The 19,571-nt window shown below is 39.1% G+C and overlaps 1 protein-coding gene across 4 annotated transcripts in view; it reads right to left on the reverse strand.

Annotated features, from left to right (window-relative positions):
- fam110b (family with sequence similarity 110 member B) overlaps window positions 1-19,571 on the reverse strand; it is a 170,423-nt gene that overhangs the window by 25,172 nt on the left and 125,680 nt on the right. For 2 of the 4 annotated variants that reach the window (XM_053506783.1, XM_053506780.1), the window contains exon 1: window positions 10,422-10,607. The exons of 1 other annotated variant lie outside the window; for it this stretch is intronic. The gene's annotated coding sequence lies outside the window, so the exon portion shown is untranslated. Of the gene's footprint in view, window positions 1-6,625; window positions 6,676-10,421; window positions 10,608-19,571 lie in introns of those variants that run through there. One more of the 4 variants, XM_053506782.1, reaches the window with a different exon arrangement.

The raw sequence follows: 19,571 nt of genomic DNA on the forward strand, positions 1-19,571 counted from the left end.
GAAAACAAAGAGACAGGGCAACAGAGGAGAAACCGAGAGACAAGGCGACAGAGGGAAACCGAGAGACGGGGTGACAGAGGGGAAACCGAGAGACGGGGTGACAGAGGGGAAACCGAGAGACGGGGTGACAGAGGGGAAACCGAGAGACGGGGCAACAGAGGGGAAACCGAGGGGAAAAGACGGGAGACAGTGCGACAGAGGGGAAACCGAGAGACGGGGGGACAGAGGAAAACCCGGGAGGGGTAACAGAGAAAATCCAAGGAACAGGGCAACAGTGGGAAACTAAAAGACAGGACGATAGCATACACAAAAGGCAGGGCAAAAACAAAAACATGACAGAAGGTGACAACTAAATGAGAGACAGGCTGATGTGAATAAAACTGGGGGACAGCGCAATGACACAACCAAGAAACAGGGTGATAAGAACACCAGAGACAGGAAACCAGGGAATGAGAGACAGGCCAAAAACAAAACAAGACACAGAGAAGGGAACAACAGAATAAGGGTCATGGAACGAGAGAAGGTGGGAATGACATAAGTGTCAGGGTGATGATGCAACAAGAGACGGCGCCAGACCAACACTACCATCACGTTAAATAACTTTTAATAAAAAGGACTGCATGTTCCAAACCCAATAGTTACCTAAAGTATCTGACAAACACATAAACACTCACATCACCCAGTTCAGATCTAAAAACAGTTCTCTGTAGTAAACTCAGGCTTTTGGACTCGACTATAAATAGCACTGCAGAGAAATGTGAACGGCTTTATGGAGAGGAGCGAGAGCTGATGGGAAGGCGGCAGACCTGCAGCACCGCGAGCACAAAAACAGCAGCCATTTCTCTAAAACTGGAATAAAGAAGGCAGCAGTTACAAGTATAATCTGCAGGATCGATTTTAATAAACGCAGCTTTTATCATCATCATCACCATCATCGTCCCATCTAGACCCGTACATGTTTGCGGGGGGATGAACCACAGCCTCAAGGGGGGAGACAGTGAACACAACCGCACACAAGATAATAATACAGTTACAAAGAAAACGATAAGAGCAGGACGATCCAATCCGATGATAAGCGAAGGGGTCTGATGAACAATAATCAAATCAGGCAGATACAAATCAGGTAGCTCATCATCAAGCGCCAAATTAACTGGAGACTAAACATGACCATACATTCAGAGGGATGTGAACATCATGACTGAGGGTTTAACAAAAAATGAAGCGTTCCTCAGCAGGAGTGTGGAAAAGGAATGGGGCTTGGCACTCGATCCAGACTCCAGTAGGGCACGGCAGTCGGTGCCATCTGTCGAACGGTTCGCACTCTCAGCAGCGGGCACGAATTTTAATCCTCTTTCTTCTGAACTACTGTTGGATCCGGTTTCTTCCAGCAAGCATGCCCAGAGGATCCGGTAATCAAGACCTACTCTGCTGCCTTGGACCTGTGACGGGTCAGAGAGTCTTTCTGGTCACATAGCAGAACCAGGAGGTCCAATCAGCAATGAGAGAACGAACTGTGAGGAACGATGGAGAGCTGTATCTAATGTAGATGGTGATAAATTATCAAAGGTTCAAAAGAATTCCTTTTTATGTTTTTTTAAATGTTTATAGTACAAAGACGGTGGAAACTGCTAGGTTTATTATTTTCCCGTAACAGCACATTCCCAACTGGTTTACTCCTCTTGACAAGGAACAATGCTATTTCTTATTATTAAGAATCATCAGTTTAGTGTTACTTTAAAGGGCTATTATTATGCAAAATACACTTTTTGTTTATGACATCCTCATATTGTAGGTCTCCACAAATGTGTGTGCGACATTTTTTCCATAAATGTTATAACATAAACATGCCGTTCAAATTTCTCAACTGGTATGACATCATTTGAGTCAAGATAGAAAAATCGAAATAACGAAAAAACAAGGTCTGGGCCCTTTTTTTTTTAGATGTGTGTTCTAATTGGCTAAGAAAATGCACTTCCATAAAGGGGTATGGTGGGGGGGGGGGTGTAGTTGCAGCCACTTGTTTGCTACAATGGGAAGGAAAGAATTTCAAGGACACCATCTGGAATGTTTTCAGACACATTTTGGAGACCTTTATGACTCCAGTTAAACTGTGAAAAAGATGGAAAATAGTCTTCTCAGACCTGAAAATGTCAGAAAACTTTACCGTCCCAGCCTTACCTCTGACTGTGACTGGAGACTCCATACAGGATACATAAAGATCTCACACATACAGGTGTTACGACTTCATAATATCAAAGATTACATAAAAGGAAGGTCCACTGTAAAGGAGCTGTTACTATAGAAACAATAAACAAAAAAAAGGTCTATATTAAAACTATACAAACTATATTTCTTGTACAAGTTAACACAGATCTTAGAGCTCCTCCTAAGTGTGTGTGTGTGTGTGTGTGTGTGTGTGTGTGTGTGTGTGTTAATGCCCCAGCTGAAATACTGCTTGTTTATACCTCATACCTCAAACTCTTCTTCCAAATACGCTGTTTCAGAGTCTATGTAAATGAGCTACTGCTAAGCCACGCCCATCAGAGAACAGCACAATGTAAGCAGCGACGGGTTGGGGTGGGAGGAGCTCTCTTATATGAGATCACAATAGGGGGAAGAATTATTATTGACTTGTTTAAGCCCACTTCAGGCCTGGCTTTTCGCTTGTACAGTACAGTACATGGGACCGTGGAGACTAGGGATGGGAATCCCCAGAGGTCACCTGATACCATACGATACCATGATTTGATATTAATTTTCTTTTTTCTCTCAAATAATTCGCTCCTTCCGCACAGGATGCTGCCTGCCAATGTGTGAATTGTTTAAAGAATAGTTTAAAGATGTTAAACACTTTGAATACACAAAATATACATACATATGCATTCATATCTACTGTATGGTCAGTGTGGTGCCACGCAAAAGAACCATGATGCATCACTGCATAGATCTCTCAGCCATCTCGACCTGTCTAAGCCTCTTGTGGAAACGGGACTAAAAAAGCGAAATCTTAAAATAAAATGAGCGCATTAATATGGACTTGCACCACCACCAGAGTTTACAATTCCAGAACATTAATCAACACCTTCTGACCAATCGGAATACAGAATTCTACAGCGTTGTGGCATTAAATGTAGCATTGCGTTACTGTTATACTGGCCGACAGCACTCCCCGTCTGACCCGTCAGCCTTGACAAGACAGAAGATCTGATTAACGTGACTCTAACAGAAGTGTGTGCCCGCACTTATATTCAAACAGCTTTGGGATTTGTGTGTTTACGAGTCTCAAAGCTGAAGGATGTGCTCTGCTTACTCACGAATCCGGTAACCGCTACAGTATTATTATTATTAAAGGAAGACGCGTCTCTGAAATGCCGACTACACATCAGGTACGCGATCACCGCCAGAACACAGACTAAGTTCTAAGTGCTCCATACGCCGATGTTTCTTATTCCTGATCATCAGGACACAACTGAAATTTGGGATTATGATCATTAAAAAAAAAAAACGATTCTTGTTATTGTTTATATAACAAGCATGAATATGGGTGCTCCGGGATGGGCAGGTGGCCTGGAAGCTTACACACACACACACACACACACACAAATTACTGATGTCTACTGGGGGTCGCGCCGTGCAGCTGCGTCCCCCATTGATGTGAAGAATTAAGCAGATGGGCCTAAACTAACCCAGGAGAACACACACACACACACACACACACACACACACAAACCAAAAGAAAACTAAAAAAAAAAAAAGGTTTTACCACCAGTTGAGTTTGTTTTGTTTAGTTCAACCCAGACACACACACACACACACATACACACACAAACACAATATTTATGGAATAAACAGACCTGACATATCTCAGTCAGTATTTATGGAGCGGTCTGTACTGGACCTGTTTCATCCTGGATCCGGAATGTGATCAATCTCGTCAACCCTGAACAGAAAGACCACCTAAAATGTGGCGTAAGAAAACCACTACACACCTTTAATAATTAATCGTTAATTATATAATTAGTGATTTAAAAAATCCTGAAAATTTCCTGATTAAAATACTAACGTTTGTTTTGCATCATATTTCTCCGTTACATAATCTATTAACTTGTTCAACACTAGAGGGCGCACTCGCAGTTCCACATTAGACATCCTAGTTTTAGCGTCGCTGTTTATGCTTCCGAGTGAGGACAGAAAGACAAGAGCGGTGTGTTTGCTATCAAATAATTCTTATTGTTAATTATTAACTTCGACTGTCACCGCCGTGACGACGCCCATGTGAGATCCACGAAGCCAGCTCTGTGACGACATGGTGTGTTAAGAGTGTGTTTTGGAGCGGAAGAACCTCTCAGAGCCCTGACTCAACCCCACTGAACCATCAGCCTTAGGATGAACTGGATGAACCGGAGCCTCCTCGACGTCCAGACATCAGCGCCTGAGTTCACTAATGCTCCTGTAGTGTGTGTGTGCGTGTGTGTGTGTGTGTGTGTGTGTGTGTGTGTATAAATGAAAACAATTCCTCACACCCACGACACGCTGAGAGGAGAAGAGAAGAGCGGAGAGCGTTATAACAGGAAAGAGGGAATAAATCCGGAATGGGACGTTCAGTAAGGACAAACAAAAGCAACGACGCCACGTCAGCGCATCCTTCACGAGCCGAGATGAAACGACAAACTGATGAAATATTACTCAACTAAGAGCTTCTGAGTTAAAACACTTTAAGGCTTGGCAGGTTTGTGTTACCACAAGTTACTTATAGTCTTATAAAAATAAAAAAAATTGTTAATGTGGAAGGAGAACACTGACACCTCCAGAGGAACGTCTGAAGAACTTGTGAGAGTCCTACATTATGAAGAGAGCATCTTCTGTTTAGTTTGTTGTTTTTGTCTTTGAATTGTTCGGGAAAGAAAAAAAAAAAAAAAAAACAAACAAAACAAGAACATCATTATTCATTTTGTTTACTCTTGACATTTTAAAGCTTCAGTTTGTAACTTGTTCTTCACATCCTTCCAGTATAACCATGCCCTCAAACGTGTTGTGATCTGGAGAGGAGCCACCCCAGGCTTGTGTGAGCGCGGCTCATCAAAGCATCTGCAGTAGGGCTGAGATATTCCCTTCTCAGGGTTCCTCAGCGAGGCTCACCTCACTAACCAATCAGAGAATGCTCTTCAGCTTAACGCTCCTCAGCTCCCTGTGTAGCCCAAGAGTTCACTTCTCCAACTTGCAGCTCCTGGTTTCAGCATGAACAGAATAAAATCAGCGCTGTACTTAGCAAATAGAGCTCCATCATGAATAATGATCAGTGAGAACATTCCAGAAGCAACTGAGGAAGCCCAAGCCACGACACGACCACCACCGTGCTTCATCTGGACCAGCAGCAGATCCTTTGTCTCTCTCTCTAAACACTTTAACCAACTTGTTCCATGTTTATTTGTTCAGTTTCCGGCCAAAAACAAGTCACACATTTTAAGATTTCAGTCACCTTTAAGAGCTATGATCACACAAACACACACACACACTCTCTCTGTGGTGTCCAGTTCAAGTGTAATAATGATTCCTCGTGCTCCCAGAGCCTCTCTCTCACCTGGAATATGGCGCAAGGAAAGATGAAACCCTCCATAGATGTGATCCTCTGGTGATTCAGTACATTCAGGTGGTCAGCTGACTTCATTTTATTGCCCCATAACGTTACTGAGTCTCGACCTGAGTAACTGATCAACCCCAGATCATAACACTGTCTCCAGAGGCTTGTACAGTGGACACTATGCATGATGGGAGCATCGCTTCATGTCCTTCCCTTCTCACCCTGACACGCCCATCACTCTGGAATAGGATCAGTCTGGACTCATCAGGTCACATGACCTCCAAAGTCCAGTCTTTATGTTTCTTAGCAAGTGGTTTTATTATGGACACACAGCTGTTTAGTCCCAATTCTGTAAGTTCTCATCACATTGTGTGTGTGTGTGTGTGTGTGTGTGTGTGTGTGTGTAAACGGTCTTACTTTCACCATTAAACACAGCTCTGCTTTTCACTGTTGATTGTTTTTACCATGTGACTTCACCAGGCGTTTAAGTGCTCTCCAGGCTCCGTGTAGTCGGGGGGTTACTGTAGCTCCGTCCTCCCAGGGTTTAATAAAATCATGGGTTTTTATCCCAGTTCCAGTCATTTCAGTCTTTTCTCTTTCTAAACCGTTTTTTCCGGCCAAAACAAAACAAAACAAAAAAAAACACAAACAAGCGTCGACATTTTTATCTAAATCTGTAAAGTTAATTCAAAACATTTGCTGCTTTCCAGGAATCGGACGTAACCACGAAGACAACCACGACTGCAGGTCGACTTCTGTGGTCTATAAAACATCCCTCATGTGTCATAAATGATGAACAAACATAAACACACGCCCACGTGCCGGGATTAGACTCGGCCTCACTGTAAGTCACGGCGGATAAAAGCATCGAAGCTAAATGAAGAACTGCAAATCGATACAATCTTCATCTAATACGATGTTTTTCAATCGTGCGTGTGCGCATGTGTGTGTGTGTGTGAGAGAGAAAGAAATGTCCAAAATGGAGACTCAGTCTTTTTTTTCCTCTACAGAGGGAATCTGTCCGTCTGCATTTTCGTCCATTACCTCTGAACGCTTCTCGTTTCCGCATGGCGCTTCTGCTTAAGTCATCATGGCATTCCTCCTGTAAGTCCTCCTGTGCTTCACAAAAGAAAACACACACACACACACGCACAGCAGCAGAATCAGCCGTACAGAGTCCGTGTGCCGAAACTGGTTTATATGAACTCATGTTCTTGCGGTCGTGTGTGTCTCAATGCCGTGAGCTTCACGTCTCTACGTGACGAAAACACACTCTTATAAACTCGTTATACACTTCACGCAACTTTGTTTCTTCATTTACGTGAGCTGTTCCAAATCCAAGCGTAAACACCACGGCCTGATGAAGCGGCTTTATTCCTTCCATCCTGAAGCTGCTCGTACCGCATCGCCGTGAGTTACATACTGTACTTATTCAAATTAACATCTTGTATGATTTGTCCATTCAAGCCTCTATACACGTCTCTGTGAACGAGGTGTTGCTATGGAAACGATGACGTATCATGACCAGCGCGTTAATATAAACCTGTGCTACTGTCAGGGCTGCTGTTATAGAGAATTAATCAACAATATTGATCAGAATCCAGAAGTCAGAGCACAACTGTACCTGTAGACTACGGGTAATACTCTTCTGTGGCACACACACACACACACTCGCACATCTGTTACATCACATCACAACAGCTGTAAACAGTAATAATGTCTAGTCTGGAAACACACCAGTTCTTAGTGCAAATGTGGACATTACCTGGCTATGTGTTAAATTACAATCAAAACAAATCAGGATTACGGTTCAATTTTTAGTACCTTTTTACAGCACATCCCAGTTAGGGTCAGAGTGCAGGGTCAGCCAGGATACAGTGCCCCCTGGAGCAGACGGAGTTAAGGGCCTTGCTCAAGGGTTTACCTGCGGCAACGTTAGTGGAGCAGAGGCTCGAACCCGATCTATCGATCAGTAACCCAGAACCCTAACCGTTTGAGGCACCACTGCCCCCAAAAAGAAGCTGACAGCGCCTGGTATTCCCAGGTGGTCTCCCACACTAGTCTTAACCAGGCCCAACTGATCTGCTTAGCTTCCGAGATCAGACGAGATCAGACACTCTTGTCCGTAAGCTGATAATATCTCCATAAACACGCTGACTTGACATCAGTCGACCCGTCCTCACTCCACCTGCCACCTCGAAATGTTCTTTAACCACCAGAAAATGGGGGCGGGGCTTATTTCAGGGACAGAAAAAAACAAGCAAACATAACTTTTCCAGATTTAGAGCATCAGTGTCAATAAAGTGATGTGTTCTGTTGGAATTACATGACTAATACCGTACGTGTCTAGGAACTCTTCCTATGTGTACACACCGCAGCGCTAATCGTTTCCATGTGAGCATGGGAGAAAAACTAAACGCTGGAATTTACACATCAAACCGAGTCACCCGGGGACTAAACACACATGCAGTGCTGCAGTACTAAGTGTATTTTAACCAAGAGCAAGGTTGCTAACTTTTATTCTGTTACCAAACTAGCAAAGTTTGTTACAGTATCATTACACATTTTCCCTCTTTTTCTATCACTTCCTGCGTCAAACTTCTCTTTCACTCAAACCTAAATTCACATTTCTAAGAATAAACACTCTCTCACTCTTTATAGCGTCCTCCTGTACAGGGTCGCCCTTAGGCCAGGACATTATCCCAGGGAACTCGGGGTACGAGCTGAGATACACGGTAGTTCGGAAACGGCAACTAAGCCAGATTTATCTGCATGGCCTCGGGAGGAAACCACAGAACCTGGAGTAAACCGAGCAAACACACCAAACATCACAAAGACATGCAAAACCCTGGACTCTGGAGGTGCGAGGCCACAGCGCTGACCCCTCCACCACCCTGCGTTATCCACTCAAATCATAGCCGTCATACAAGGAGTTACTGTGATTGTATATACAGACTGTTATAGATAAGGTTCGGTTATAGAACACGTCGTGCGTGTGAGGAATCACGCATCGCCACAATGACTCCAAAATCAAGTTATTTCAATTATTATAATTTATAAATGTTTGCATTTGAAGAAGTAAAACGTGCTGTAACTCTGAAAGCCTAAACTATTTACACACTGACAGGGAAAAGTTTGTTTAGAATCTAAATTCATAAAACCAGATTGGCCCCGAAGTATCATGATAATGAGTATAAAGGAAAAAAAAATTTTTATATATAAATATTAGCTGCTCTCTGGTGTTTTCCCGTTCCTGCAAAATGTATTATTTTTAAGTCTAAATTACTTATTTATTTTCATAACACACCAAATTAATGAGAATTTCATGTAACCCGGTCATTTCATTCCCATGACCTTAGCGCGAGCCATTCTCTTCAACCGCTTAATCACCATTTTAACATTTCAGCTCTTAAATGGAACTTTAAATGTGGGCGGGGCTCACTGGGTGATTTAGGGGCGTTTGTTTGGTATTTATGAACTGTTTATTTATAAATGTTGCCTGTATTTTAGTTCAGTTTGGACATAAAAAATTTACTGAAATACTAAAAAACCAGGAACCGTGAACCAGCCTGTACACAGTCACCCCTCCCTATTACCTTTTTTTATTAAAACATGCTGATGTTTTAGTTTTCATATTTTCATTATTTGAATTTTCATATTGTAAGTTTATTTCAGCTTTTCTTGTATTAAATGCTGAATACTTTTCTATCTTTTCTTTTAAAGTTTTAAACAAGTGTCATTTTGTGAAGGACTTTGAACTTCACATGAAGTTATAAATGATAATGATGATGATGATGATGATGATGATTATTATTACACAGCATCTCAGTAACATATCGTCCCGCGTGTTAAAGGTCTCGCTCTTCGTATCTCCAGGTTAGAGCAGGAACTTCTCCTCCTGACACTAGTTGCTCTGACCGACAGAAATACGAGTCATGTTTCTCGTACCCTCCTCCCCTCCTTCTTTAAACTACCCCCCCCCCCCCCCCCAACCACCCCCCCGGGGCATCAGAGGAACGAGGCCACACAGGACGTGTTCTGATTACGGCCATGATTTCAGACAGACCTTGCGCGGTTTCACAACACCGTAGCCATTTTAAGCCTAATACTCTGATACAACACTGAGGTTCAGGAAGGTGTTTTTTTGTTGTTGTTGTTGTTTCCCATGAGGCTCTGTGCTGTGTTTGGGAACAGCTTGGTTCCATCACCTCTTAGTTTCGCATGACGGCGTGTTTCCTTCACCTCGTCGAGCCCCGTTTTTTCATGAAAGGAAATCCTGAATCTAAACACTTGGAATCAAACTGGAATCCGTTCAGAAGAATCATGTGAGATGGAGAACCTTTAAAGGAACCTTGACGGAACTACTGTACATTATGATAGATGACAGATGATCTGTTGATATATGACGGATCTGACCCTGACAGCCAGACGCCGGTGCATGCCTACAGGTGCCAGAATAACTCTCTTCTCCTTCATCGTGCATGTGGAGGTTTTGGGTTAATCTGCACCATGACAGCAGAAGCAGCTATCGATCCACCTCTCCAGCTCCAGACGAATCCCGGGAACCCATGCATGACCTGGATCGAGACCTGTGCATATGTTTGTGCACCCTCAGGTATCAGATCAGAGGTCAGTGTGTGTGTGTGTGTGTGTGTGTGTGTGTGTGTCCAGCTCTTCCAGATCCAGATGGAATGAGGGATGAGAGCAGATGAACAATAGAGGAGGATGGATGCATTGGAGCAGACACACCATGCTCTTTTATTCCTCCTGGAAATAAACACCTGGCTGTCTGAATGAACTCAACATCAAACAGAATCATTAAACACGCTCATATACTCACCTTCAGTGCTGGAAAAGATGCAGATAAAGCCCAGGATGCTGATGTTTCCCCATAAAAGACTTGAGAGCCTCGGCTTTGGGCAGCAACACACAGTCTTATTGAAGCCCTGCTGCATTGGGACTCTTCATTCTCCTGACCTGCGGGGGGGGAGCGGAACTACAACACACTGAAACACGTCTACATCACACACTTATACACACACACACACATCCAGCATTGAATTTACACCTTCTAACAATCACTAAACACATTTTTTTCATTTTCTAAACCTACAAAGACCGTGTTTAAGGTGATTTCCCCAAACCGCGCCCCCCCTCCCCCCTCACAGTCCAACCGTCCGCTTTGCCTTAAAGGGCCAGCGCACATTTTCACCTTCTAATACTACTACTACTAATAATAATCTCAGTGTGTGTGAGAACTGTAGCGTCAAACTTCATGTCTTATTATTATTGTTTTCACTTTTCCAACTTTGTAACTTGATTTCGTTGTTTGTTTGTTAGATTTTTATTTTAAAAAATCGAAATTACATGTTGTTATGTGTTAAGCATTTATTAAATAAGAGAAGTCAGTTTTTATGTCACTGTCGCTTTAAATGTGTCTAATTAACCCTGTTATTATCAATTTAATCAATCTGTCAGTCCTTTAACTCTGAGTTTAACAGTTAACTGGGATTTAAAGATGAAATAGGGAGATAAAGATGAATTGTTACTCTGGAAAAGGATGGACAAAGTAGATTAGACAAAACACATAGGACAGGGCATGGACAGATTTGGTTTTTTGGATGGATGGCTGGATTGAGGGATGGGTGGATGGATGGAAGAGTTTGTGAATGGATGGATGGAAGGGTGGTTTGATGGACAGATGGATGGAAGGGTGGGTGGATCGATTGGATGGATGGATGAATTGGGTAGAGGGATGGACAGGTGGATGTATAATAGGTGGGTAGGATGGATGGATGGATGGATGGATACATTAAACAGTTTAAAATGCAAAGATGGATAAATAGAATGTGAGCAGGTTAAAGGTGGAAGTTGAAAGAAAAGATTGAGTTGGATGAATATCGGGACAGTGACAGTAAAACATGAATAAATTGAAAAATGGTTGAACAGAGCAATGTAGGATGGATAATGATGGATGGATGGATGGTCGGTTGGATTCTCAGATGTACAGAGGTATAGTGAGCTGGTAATAGAGGAGAGAAAGGAAAAAGAGGGACAAGAGTATAGATGTAGGGACAGGATATAGACTAGTGAGGAGACAGTGCTTGGATGGGCCGATGAGGTCATAAGAAGGTACTTAAAGAAGTATAGATGGAGGAAAGTGAGCAGGTAGAACATGAATAAGTGGAGTTAGAAATGGATGAATATGGAGGTATAAGGTGATCTCTGCAAGAATAATGGATAGATTCTCAGATGGTCAGAGTAATGGATGTAGAAATGAAAGGGGGGGGGATGTATGGATATATGGACAGGATGCTAGTGACCAGGGAAATAATAATTGAATGGATGGATGGATGAATAGGTGGAGGGAATGGGGTAAATGTTAGAGGGATGAGCTGGTTAAATATGATGTATAATCAATGAGAGAAATAATGTAGAGTAAGAAGATGTATAAGGACAGATGGAGGGATTAAGCACTAAAGTAAAATATCTCTTGTTTCAATCTCTCTTGTTTTAAGGAACATTTTCAGCTTCTTCCTAAAGTTCTCACCAGGCTCAGACTTTCCATTTCTCTTTCTCCAAATAAAACCGCATGGAGTCTGGATCTCAGAACATCCCAGGAATGTTTTTCCGCAGACAAGGGCCTGTTTTTTCCTCAGCGTAAATTTTTGTGATATTTTCCTGATCACTAAGAGGACGTTCCCTGGAGGCTTGTAAGAAGAGTTCTCAGAGTTCTTGTTATAAAACAGTAAAATGTGCCAGAAGATGACGCAGAGCTGCAGAACGCTGGACTGAACCCGATCTTCCACACGTGCTTCTTATAATTATAACTGTTTAATGATGAATATCATTGTGTACAACTTTCACACCTGTTTTCCTTTTGTTTCTTCAAAGTCAAAGTCAACTTTATTGTCAATTCTGCATCTTATGTACAGTGCATACATATAGAGAATCGAAATAACGTTTCTCTCTTCCTCGTTACAAATAACACTAAAATAAAAACCTTAAATAAACCTTTAAAAAAACTTTTACTTTCTTTATTTCACTTTTTGATAAGAAGGTTGTGATTTCTAATCCCACTGCTGGAAGATCTTTACATTTTATCTTCATTATATTGTAGATTTATTTCTTCCTTATTTATTTCTATTTTTCTTATTTCATTTGATTGATATATGTATTTGTTTACTTATCCATTTATTAATCTAGTTACTATTTAACTTTTATCTGCTGTTTTTCATCTGTTTCACCTTTATCTGTTTTTTTTTTGCTTCTTCAAGTATGCTGTTTTTAATTTGTGAGTTTTTCATCTAATTTCTTACAGAGCAGCATTCATACATATGTATTAGAATTACTTATTATTATTATTATTATTATTATTATTATTATTATTATGTAAACTCCAGCTGTACAATTAATCTCATATCTAATAGTAAAAAAATACATTAAAGTTTGTTTGTGTACTTTTAAAATAATTTCCTTTTAATATGATTATTTGTGCTATGATTTGCACTTAGCTCAGATAAATACTGTATACAACACTGTGCAAAAGTCTTAGGCACCATACTATATGCTGTACCAATTTTGTTATATATGTTTATCATGTCTGCATAATTATGTACGAAATCATTTAGTATTTCCTTATATAACTTAAAATTTAATAAATAAATAACATTACAGGAGAATATGGCTTTAAAGAAAAAATATATAGTACAAGACAGACCAGTTTTCAGATGGAAACAAAAAACCTAATGTACGCTCCTGGGATTTGCATAAAAATAGAAAGGAGCGAGTGTGACAACGTTACCAGAAGAACTCAGATTCTCCAGCAAGCTCAGTAAAACCTAACAGCTGTTTTACTTATAAAACTGCAGAAATCTGTGTCTAAAACACCTCATTTTAAACAATGAGTTTTTTACCCCAAATATTAACTGTTTTTTTACTCTTTACTGCTGTTTATAGAAGTTTCTTTTATGCAGAAATGTTTTCAAAAGCATCTTTTGCTTATGCCTTATATATTTAAATAAAACAGTTGTTAGGTTTTACTGAGCTTGCTGGAGAATCTGAGTTCTTCTGGTAACTTTGTCACACTCGCTCCTTTCTATTTTTATGCAAATCCCAGGAGCGTACATTAGGTTTTTTGTTTCCATACAAAAATTGGTCTGTCTTGTACTATATATTTTTTCTTTAAAGTCATGCATATATTCTCCTGTAATGTTATTTATTTATTTATTAATTTTGAAGTTATATATGGAAATACTGAATGATTTTGTACATAATTATGCAGACATAATGAACATGTATAACAAAATTGGTACAGCATATAATATGATGCCTAAGACTTTTGCACAGTACTGTACATACGTATATACACACACACAGGAGAGTTAGTACTTACATATTGCAATATATATATAAAATAATCTTAATGTGAATTGTATTTATTAAAGTGTTTAGCTGTAATATAAACACACGGTTGTCGTTAGTCTGTTTGTGAAAAAGTAAAAGGTTTAATATTGCAGAATTTAAAATTTTCTTAAAAAAAATATTTTTACTAAACAAAGTTTTACATTTTTTTATCTGATTCCATTTTTAACGAAATAAGACTCAAAATGAGTTTAGCATTTTCCCACATTTTTTCAATAAATATTAAATAATATTGTATATTAAATATTATCTGTAACATTTATATTTAATATATGAAATACATTTTCTGTAGAATGATATCATAATTTTTTGTAATTAATGCATACATTTTTCTAACTATTTTGCTGGCAGTTTGTTTGCAAACTTATCTACTGTAATGTGAAGATATATTGTGAGCTGATATTTTTTGTGAAATCACCCATTTTAATATTTAATTGGCTTTCAGACCAGAGAAAGTTTATTACGCCCCTGTCTCACCACTGATTTATAACTGAGAATCAGTAATGACTAAATAAGGAGGAAAACAACCCTAAACTTTCAGTGTCACACCAGTAGCGTGTCATTAGAGTTATTCTATAGCGGATGTAAAACGCAGAGTTATTCAGGAGCTTCTGCTATAAAGTGAAAAGAGAGTCGCTCCTCGCTCTCTTTATAATGCACAAAGCTCGAGATGTTCCCCTGATTCAAAGCTGCGCAATGAAAAAGGGGGAACGACGTCGCTGTGAAAGGCACAACTGTTCACATCAGCGTCTCTGAACACTTTCACCTCCCAAACCTCCGACTGTTACCAAGCAACGGCTCAATGGAGCCAAATAACTGCGAGTCCTGTTGTCAGGCAGAAGCCGACCTCAAATCTCTCTATAGTAATAAAAATAATCATCATCATCGTTTATACTTTACAACTTTTCTACATATATATATACATCACTTCTGAGTTTTAAATTTTTCTATCTTATGTTTTTAAGTAAACAATAATCAGATGTGAAGTTTAACCTTCTTCCATATTTTCACACAAGGATTTGCAATAGATCAAATTTGCGATGTCACAATACAGTTTTTTGAAATATTGTTAATATGATAAAAAATATTATGTTCTTAAAACTGTTTTTAATAACAGTTACAAAGTTTAACCAAATGAAAGATTTTTGTAATAAATCATAAAAAAATTATTTCATTTATTATATTTGTATTTATATTGTTTATATTATCATACAGTATATTACATATTATTGTATATTACATATTATTATTTTAAAATTAATATTAAATATATGAAGTACATTCTTTTTGTGGTCAGAATATATCCTTAAAATAGTTTTTTAATTAATTAATTAATTAAAAAATATTTTTGTTGACCCATCATTGTTTATACTTTATAACTTTTTTCCATTAAGTCCACAATCTTGAACTAATTTTTATTTGGAAGTTTGTCAGTTAATTTCATTAATTACTATTGTATTAACTTATAATAAAATGCATTAATTGATCATTAATAAAGTAACAGTAAATCAAATTTTTAATTATTTCTACAATATATTAATTGATTAATACAGCTTCAGTACCAATGAACAGACCTAATACATTTTTTTAATAGATTTTACATCAGTACACTAAAAGCTGTACAGGTTATTTTAAAACAGAAAATTAAAATACGACATGGATTTAAGGAAAATCCATGAAATATAACCTCGAATACAACCTTTACTGTAGAAAAACTGTTAAAAATAAATTAACTGCAATTTGCTCCTACTGTACATTTAACCTTCAGCTACTACAACTCCAGTGCACTTTTCATTTGCACATTTCACTCTTATATACAGTATATTTAATAAGAGATATCCTAATTCATACGAGACTTATGGAACAGGGCAGATTTAATGAAATTTAGATGTAATTAGACCCGAATTAGTAAAATGAAGTAAACACGGTGCGAAATCCAAACAGAATGAGGGAATGAAGAGGTGTTTAGGTGTGTAAATGATCAGGTCTAACACCCGCTGACGTTGCTGCTCAGTGAGATTAAAGACTGCTGATTAAAGCACTAACGAGCTAAAGCCAGCTGACCGTTAAGCTACTCACAGGTTCTGGGTATTATAAAGAAAACATTGAGCAATGACTTATCACACACAGACCCTGTTAATACACACACACACACACACACACACTTTTATTAAAAATGGTTTCCTGTTATAAATAAATCTTATTATACAGTAAATGAAGGGTTTCTCTAGAGTTCCTCCAAAGTCCTTAAGGGTCAGAGGGGTGAAAATAAACTGGTGTATATTTGAGACAATCTGTGTGATCTGTCCTTAAATTATAAACACTTTGAATATTTTTCAAGACAATGCACAGAAACGCAGTGTGTGTGACTTGTGTTCTACAGTTTATACAGCTTATGATTTCTGTTTATATTTGTGAATCATTTAATGCTTTGTGGCAGAACGTTAATTGTGCCGGAGAACTGAAACTTACCACTTTTACATCATTTAAAGGTAGAGTTCATGATTAGCATGATTGCTCTCTTACTGTTCCAGCCGCCTCATTAACATCAATGTTGTTATAGTAGCAAGAGAAATTATAGCTTAATTAATAAAACCATGTAAAGCTCAACATTTTTTTAATATATATTTTATGTGCGCATGCTAATATGGATGACCCACAAAGCAAGCGCTGGTAGGAATGGGATAAAGTTATTAGCAGTACAGCGATACTTTAGGGTTAGGGTTAGGGTAAGCATACAAATTTAAACTGTTCCAGAGGCGAGTTCTTAAGGTGAAATGTCGTATTGTGAAACACACTGTCCCATTGGAAATAATGTAATTGTAGATAATCCGTTCCAGTCACCCAGAAATATTACCAATATTAACAATTTCCAACACTATAATCATATTTTCATATATAAAATCAATCATTTAGAAAAGACATGTAAATAAAGTAAAATATGAAATAAATAGACATTAAACCTCACTTAACAGTAATTTATGATTCCTCTCGTCACCGACTGCTTTAAAAACCAAACTGAAAGTGGCTCCCTTTTCTTCTTGTTACCGTCCTGTTTAAGATTCTTGGGCCCCGTGGTGCTACGTCTTCACTAAATCTCACACAAAATGCAAAATGCCCGCAAAAGAAAATGTAGACTTACTTCGCTTGGCTTTCCACTAATGCAAATATGTTTGGAACAGCTAAAGGATTTCATACAGCGTACATACTTTTACACTGAAAATGCTTCGCATCCCAAGGCAAATGTGTTGCAAAATTTTAATTCTAAGGGAGAAAATTTGCAGGGCAGGGTGTTCGTATGCCGAGGTTATACGTTTGATAAGTGATGAGCTGAAAAGAGCACGACTAACTTTGCACCTAAAACCTGTTTATTCATCTGCGCCAAGTTTAAGCAATGGAACTGGAACTGGACCTGAAAATGGAAAGCGTTCAGCTGGATGGCAGATCTCCTGGAAAACGGGGCGACTGGAAAAGCAAGCGGCTCAAGTGAGTCATGCTCTGTGAGAACACTCATGTTTTTACGTTTTGAGCTCTTGGGTTTTTTTTTCTCTTCTTGATGGTTTCAATTGATTTCCGCGCCGCAACCTGTGCCGGTCTTTCGAAAGAAACTAGAATCGGTTTTGTTGAACTAATGTACCCTCATTGGTTTCATTGTGAACATTGTGTCTGTACGAAGATCTGAAGCTTCTTATGCAACAGATTCTCTAAGGAATGTCTTTTTTTCCTTTTTTTTGCTGATTCAATGCGAAATTTCCTCCAAACTTCCATCACACTGCATCTGCAACCAATCCCAAGCATTATGTAGGTCAGGTTCCCACACTAGCAGGCATGAACCCCGGCCAAGCGACGGGTGCGTTCAATTAAACCCCTCTCTCCGTACAGTTCAGCGAGGACATCGAGTCGTGCAGTGATGAAATGAGGTATTACACTTTTGGACGCGAGTAAGAGTAATAATGAAAACTTTTTTTTTTTAATGAAACTTCAGGAAGATTGAAGCTGGAGCTCATGGCAGGAGGATTTGGAGGATTTTCCCCGAAATAAAAATGAGCGATGAGCAAGACAGTAGAAAAAGTGGAAGACTGTCTTCTCAGTTAACTGGTGAAGGCATCTGAGGGGACACGAGACAGGGAGAGAGAGAGAGAGAGAGAGAGAGAGAGAAGGAGGGGGGTAGGGATAGTAATTTTCTATATGTTTATCTTTTCCTCCTCTTAACATTCCTTAGAGTCGACCACCCTGCAGATTACAGAGACACACTCAGGAAGGAAGGAAGACTAATAAAGAGAGAGAGGGGGGGGGGTATATATTTTCATTTAATACTTCACTACCTCCTTTACTTGGCTAAACAGGCCACGCCTCCTTAACTTCATTAGGACTGACATACACATAGGCCACGCCTCCTTGACTTAATTAAGCCTGACAGATCCACGCCTTAAACGTAAACTTTTGCAGAAATGCTCCTGCAGAAGGGAACAGGTCTCCTGATGAAGAGAGGAAGAATAAAGCTGATGAGGTTCCTCAGGGGAAAACGATAAACGTCTCACTGCAGCTCGATCTCGCCTCTCTCCCTGGAAAAAGTTACAGCCTTATAGTGCTGCTGAATCCTGCGTTCTGATTGGACGAAAGGTGCTGATTAATTCTCTCTAACAGCAGTTCTGACCATAAACTCAGGTTTATATTAATGAGCTCTGATACAGTATCGTTTCCATAGCAACAGTTTATTTACTGAGACAGTGATATTACGATATTTTAAGAGGAAGGAGTCTTCAGTGTCAGGATACCCCAAAGTGTGTGATTATTCATGTGTTGTACAAACTAATCAGCAGAATGCAGTCATGAGCTCCATCAGCTGCTCAGAAAAACACATTTAAACAAGTTGATTGAGTCCAGGTGAATTAAATATGATCTGCTGCCACCTAGTGGTCAAAATGAATATTTTGTGCATGTCAAATGTAATATTGAGTGCATGTCTTCAGTTGTGAGATAAAAAGAAATAAATCTGGCAGTTTTCAGGAAAAAAGCATTTTGGAAAAGATAAACAAGATGATAAAGAATATTTTGTGAATGTTTGCCGTAAGTCACAAGGAGTTGAAAAGCACACATCCTAAATATTTTGTCAAACTATTTTGGGTTATTATATATATTATATAATTGGGAAAAATGACTAATTAACAGCACCTGAGATTAGAGGCGTTATAAAGTCTTTACAGAGCAGAAGTAGCAGAAACATCTCACCATTAACTGTTCAAAGGAGATTAATGCATTTTTTGGACGCCTTCAGCATTCCTTTATAATGTAGAAAGAAATAAAAATCAGGAACCATCATGGAGTTAGAAAGTGTTCCAAAACTTTTGAACGGTAGTGTGTATACAAACACAAATACTGTATGTGCAAAACATCTGAAACTGACAAATTCTCAAAAATGTACCACAGATTCTACAAATACTCGTGTTTTAGGAGAGTATCACTTTTCTGTTATTGTATGATCGGTTTGTGCATTAAAACTAGATGTGACATTCAAACAGTGACCACTACACCTTGCACAGCATTTCAGTGTTTATTAGATATT

Source organism: Clarias gariepinus, chromosome 11 (genome assembly GCF_024256425.1).
Source record: "Clarias gariepinus isolate MV-2021 ecotype Netherlands chromosome 11, CGAR_prim_01v2, whole genome shotgun sequence".
NCBI classification, from domain to species: Eukaryota; Metazoa; Chordata; class Actinopteri; order Siluriformes; family Clariidae; genus Clarias; species Clarias gariepinus.